Below are 6,397 nucleotides of genomic sequence, written 5' to 3' on the forward strand. Positions count from 1 at the left end.
ACATCGATGACATATTGATTCAAGTTTGAAACCAATTCAAAGCAGAACCATAACTTTTCCAGCATGAGGACACCTCAAAGTTAGACAAGCAGTCTAAACTGGACAGATTATAAATTCTTTAAAACATTGTTTATGCAACTGAAACAATGAGATTGTTAGCTTTACCACAAAACGTACAACTTTGTTTTCTCAAGTCGTACCATATATCTTCTTGTATCAAGAGCTGATTGTTTTATTACACATCTAATGATAAATAATTTTGTTCATCAATCAAAAATAACAGAGCACTGTTGTGTGTTCGAACTCACAAAATAAAAAATCTTTCTCAAATTTCTCAAATAAATAATACATTTGAGCCAAACAATCTGGTCTTTGAAAAAGGATTTTCATCTAATCCAATCACATTCCAGAAAGAGACGGGCAAACTGAGCCTTTCTCACTTCAAAGAGCCAGGAGGGGGGTGCTTTTAAAAATCACACTGGCAATAAACTACAGCCAAAGTTCATCACTTTTCTACAAGATGAAAGAGGTCTTCAGAGCTGGATCTCCTCAAGTGGTCGCCTTTTCTCACTGACCTGATTCTGCACAAAGTTTGAAACAAAATTTGCATCGGCAAAGAAGCTGAGTCTGTTTACATGGGAGGCGTAACCAGGGAGTGGTCAAATTATTTACATTTCAAAGACAGTGGACAACATGCCACTGTTTGAGAAAGGGCGAAAAAAAAAAACAGGGTCTTCATTTAAAACTAATAAATCACAGCTACAAGCTAATATAATTTCTTTGAATGAAGGACTGACTTCTTAGGTGTCTTTCATCCTGCTACCCTTGGACAGAAATGGCCGAAATTAAAATGATGAATATGCCAGGGACACTGCAGAGTTTATCTTGGTTTGGGAGTAAATTATAATCTCAGAGACAGCAGCTGAAACCCTCCTCTCCCGCATGACTAATTGAAGTAATTACAGAAGGGACATGAAAGCGGTGCAACGCTCTGCCAGTAAATCAAGTCTTTGCAGACTCCAACGGGGTACACATACGTAAAAAAATTTACAAAGAATGAAAATTATATATATATATATATACAAAAAAAGGAAACATTATTCTTTCTTGCACACTGACATCATCTAATGTCACCTGGGACGAGTCATCCAACAAGTTCTCATAATCTGTTCCTTTGTTTCATCTAAAGATGCTGGACTCCAAAATACAAGATGTGTGCTGACAGACTAAAAAAAGGGAGAATAAAAATACTGAGAAACAGCTCTCTGATTTTTATTCACTCTTCCATTGGGAGATGTGGATTAGAATTACATTAAAAAAGTGTGTACAGATGGTGACAGGTGACAAGGCCTTCTGTCCACAGCTTAGACTCCTGAGCAGTTGCAGCTCCCTCCTGAGGTAGAGGTCTGAAACAGCATAAGTGCATGTTGCATTTTATATTAGTTTAAAAAACTTGGAAAAGTTACACACACAAAATCCATGTGTATTTACTCTGAATTAGGATGCTAATGGTTTCCTTTTATTCCGTATCTGATCGCAAGCGGATTGTCTTCATCCCTATTTTAACATTTGCATGCTACAAAATACTGTAATAATATAATATTGGAATGTAAATTGCTACAATATCTATGAAAATGCAAACTTAAAGATAAATTATTTGCTTTGACATTCTTTTTCATATACATAGGTCCAGCAATAAACATGCAACACACAATTCTTGCAGACATGAAACAGGACAATGTGATATTTAGGAAAAAAATCTCATTTTCTCTCTCAGCAACTTGAATCTTCATTAGATTTCATTTTTGCTTTTCAGCTTTGATAATCATATCCATCTATAACACACTGTCAGTCACAGGGTGGTGCAGATCAAACAGGCTATAGACAACCTCTGTGAACTCAAAATCTTATGCTGGCCTCTGTGCATGCAAACTTCATAAGTTTGTATCTTTTACTGGTAAAGTTAAAAATTATATTTTTCATATTTTCTTTGTGTCAGAAAATCTTTACATTGCAATAGTAAATAATACTCAATTGATCCTACTTAAAGACATGCTTTAATAAAATGGAATCTATGTTAGTATGTGGAATGTGCCCTAACAATGGCAGGGTGAGGCAGCTTTTGTTTGTTGATGAATAAACAAGAAATCCTATGTATCAGCAGGCTGGCCCTTGCCTTCCAGTGCACTTGACTAAAATCTCACTTCACAAACAGTGTGGAATTTCTTCCATTTACTTAGATTCCTCCAGTAGAATTGCAATCAGCAAACAGAAGGAGAAATTAAGAAATGATGCAGATTTTCTGCAATGTTTTAGAGCTGTATTCTTCCTGTAGTTTTAGCAAGAGCAGTGGAGGAAGCGAACGAAGCTGTTCAATCTGTGTTGGCCACGCTTCCAAATATGGAATTAACATTAACAATTATCCCGTTGGGCTGGCACTTCTCTGTTCACACTGGGGGATGGTTGGTTATAGCACAGGTAAGCTTCCTAGCATTACATTGGTGCAAACGTTAGAGACTGGGTAACATTTAACTTCAACAGACCCCACGCCTCCAGGAAGCAATCATTTCTCAGTAGCAGAGGGTCTGGACCTTCTTTACGAAGCAAAGCACAGAACAAGGAGCTGTTTTGTTTTCTCACCAGTTTAATGTTTTCGAGAAATTCAGACAAAATTCAGGTCAGAGACTTGCAATTGGTATAAGTTCTGCAGAGCCTTGCAAGAGGTTTTCAAGTTCTGTCACATTACAACCACAAACCTCAGCATAATTTAATCAGATTTTAAGTTATAGTCCCATAAAAAGCTGTCAATAACGATACCGCAAATAAAATCCAGTGCAAGCGATTGCCATTAGCAGTGAATTAATTAGTGAAATGATGACACCTTTGTGCGATCTGATATCAACATAAGTACAGCTGTTCTGTGAAAAGCAACACAAAGCACTGAATTTATGTGCCTTTATGCAAACGTCTGTGTGTGGTGGAAAACCACCACTCCAAATCACCCTTGACACAAAATCCCCACAGTGGAACATGTGGGTGGCAATATAATGCTGTGGGGACGCTTTTCTTCAGCAGTTGATGGGAAGATGGATCAAACTTAATAAGACGCTATCTTTTAAAAAAATTCTACTTGAAATAAAATGTTCATGAGCTGGATTATCATGAAAGTTGCCAGGTGGGTTTTATTGACCCTTTTTTAAGATATCTTAACGTTGTATATGTAAATGACTTGTACTGTGAACAAAAAGTCAAATCAAACTTAAAGGGGAAATGTGTCCAGACATGTCATGCACGTTTCTCTAAGCCCCTTTGCGATAAAGAAGAACAAATAAACGGGAGGTCAACAAGACAAATCCGTTCTGTAAATTACAAGGCTTTGTGTCTACTATTCTGAGCTTTAACATGATATTCAGTTGAGCAGCATGCTAGTTTTCTGGTATTTGTTTTTCTTTTTTTTGAAATGGAGAAATGAGAAGAAAATACCACAGTTCACTGGAAGAACACGGCGAAGAAAAGAAAGGCCATAATTATTGTGGAGGTTGAAAGAGACGAGTGAGTCGCCGTCAGTTGCGCTCATTTGCTCATCTTCATTCGGTCCTTGCCATGAGAGTGTGGTCAGCTCCGATCTTGTTTAGATAAACACATCAACAGTCATTCCAGTGATGACTGCATGTGTCTGGGGCAGAGCATTTTTCAGAAGGTTCATTTTGGTTAGCTGAAGGAAGTCAGAATCGCAAGAACTTTTACAAACCTGCAGTCACCTACTGACTTTCACTTCGTGTAGAACGGAGTTAAAAATGTCCCGTACAACTGTTAAAATTTATTGGGAGGAATGATATCCTTGCCCCTTTGCAGATGTGATTTCCTCTTCCCATCTGGACACAGATGAAAATGTGTCCAGATGAGTTTGTACTCATCTCAAAGACAAGTGTGTACACGCAAAAAATAAATGAATAAATAAATGAAATCAATTCCAGAAAACTGATGAGAAACAAATGGACTATTAGAATAAAAAAAGCAGTGATTTGTTGCAGTATTTATGCCCAGTTTTAACAGCCTTTATGCCTTTCTTCAGAAGAACAATTTTAAGCTCACTAATTTCCAGCAGAAAATAAATAAATAGATTGTGGGTCTAATGGAAACATTTTCATATTACAACAGTCTTGACTTGTCTTGTTGTTGACCAGCAAGACAAGTCAACAGTCTTGCTGGAATGACTAGTCAAAACATAGTCATTTTTCTCCACTGCTACCACATGCTTGTTCAGTGTAAGTGATTGGTACAAAGTTAAGCATCCAATGCAATGGCTTGGCTTGGTTTCCATATTTAAAAATAAAAAAAAACAACTGGATTTAATAACTGAATCTGACTGAATGATATCGTAACTGGGACATAACTGGGAAGTACCACTCAATGGGTTAATGTTGGAGAAACAACTTATTGTTACATGAAAACTGTTTATCCATTTATCCATTTATCCATAAGACTGTTAACTAGTCTTAGCATTCATGACAGGCTCTGCTGTGGGGAAGAAACTGTAGCACAGCCGAGATCAAAATGGAGGGTGTGAGGAGCACATACACTAGATTGATTGACAGCACTAAGATCCTTTTTCTGGCTTGGTTGTTTCTGACTATTGTACATCTGTAGCAGAAGAACTTGTTTTTTGTTTTGGGTATTTTTTCCTCACAGATTGCCTGTCTCATAATTCCAGGACATGGTGACATTTGTAACCAATATGTAAAAGGCACATTGTTCATAAAAGTTAAATACTTAATTTCTTTTGAGTTGCACATTTTGCTCCTTCTACCTCATTTATCTTCTAAGCTATGCTAACTGAGAAAGCCAGCATAAAAATGCAGTGAGTGTTTTATTTTTCGTGAAGTCTGAAGCAATTTTTCATTTCTGGAAAGCCCCGTAATTTTGTTTTCTGTACATTATTCAACCATATTTTGCTCATTTTTTCTGCTTTCAGGGGCTTCAGTGTTTCTCTTGTTTAGATACGGAGACATTTAAAGATCATTTTGAGCCAGCTTTGATCAGAGACTTGATTCTGTCTTTCTGGTCTCCACCATATGGTTCCCTTGTCTGTGTATCTGTGCAAGTATCTGCACAAACATGCTAGATGCCTGAGCATCATTGTTTTTTTCCCCTCCAGGCCCAGCCTACTGTTCTCAAGTGGATATCAAAGGGCTCCATTTACAGTTATCTCTGCTTGGTTGCACCACGGAAGTAATCACTGCAGGTCAGGGGTCAGAGCTCTGGGCCCAGATAGAAACTCGGCTGACTGACATGGAACTTCAAAGGAACGGGATCCTCTGACAGACTGTTGTTTTAGCTAGGAACTCTGGCTATCATAATCAGAAGAGTGAAAGGGAACGGTAAGAAAAAAAAAAGAAGGGGTAAACGAGTGTGTGGAGGGACTCGTGTCTCTGAAGAGAAGTAGAGGAGAGAAAGACTACCTTTAAATAATTAGAGGCGACAAGATCAAAGAGCAGGCTTGAGTTTGTTCTGCTTAACCTCTGTAACACAGAAATGGAGCACAACAAAAAGGCGTCACTTTATTCTGTCCTGTTGTTATTTCTATGCTTGGTGAAACCCAAAACCATGTTAAACATAATGGAAAATATTTGAGGTCTTCTTTTATTAACCAGGGATGGCTTTGATGTTTGATGTCTTTATTTGTTTTAGAAGAAGAAAGAGAAAGGCCCAAAATGGCATGCTGGCGATCTTCTTTTGGAGAGAACACATGAAGTGTGTGCATGCGTGTGTGTGTGTTTGTGTGTGTGTGTGTGTGTGTGTGTGTGTGTGTGTGTGTGTGTGTGTGTGTGTGGGGGTGTGTGTGCGTGTGTGTGTGTGTGTGAGGGGAGGGGGGAAGTAATGAATGATATGAGAGCAAACCAAGCTTGTTTATGCTATGTAATCAATTAAACATCATTACTAGCCCTTTCAAGAGTACCAAGATGAAAGACCAGAAGGAAATGATCAAAGTGACAGCATTTTTTAAGCACTAAGCTGTCTCTGCTACTGTGTCCTTAGCAAGTGAACTTACAGCAGAGCTAATGATATGCGACCAAAATTGGTTTTACACAAAGTGCATCAAACTCTGATACTCTGGATGCATGCTCCTGTTTTCTGTCCATACTCAACATGGCAAAAAAAACAACAACAAAAAAAAAATGTCAAAGAAATTAAAAAGATAACAGATGAAAAAAAAAAGACAGAGCAATCCCAATGGCACCAAAGGAGAAACATATATATTTTCCCCATTGCTATCTTCAGTAGTATTTTCAGTATAAAGATCAAGTTGTATTTACTGCCACAGGCTGCTGCACAAAGTCTCCCTTATTCTACATTACTGTACAGCTGGAAAATAAATAGGTTTTTCGGATAGTGA

Source organism: Poeciliopsis prolifica, unplaced genomic scaffold, assembly GCF_027474105.1.
Source record: "Poeciliopsis prolifica strain line A6 unplaced genomic scaffold, Auburn_PproV2 SCAFFOLD010, whole genome shotgun sequence".
Lineage (NCBI taxonomy): Eukaryota > Metazoa > Chordata > Actinopteri > Cyprinodontiformes > Poeciliidae > Poeciliopsis > Poeciliopsis prolifica.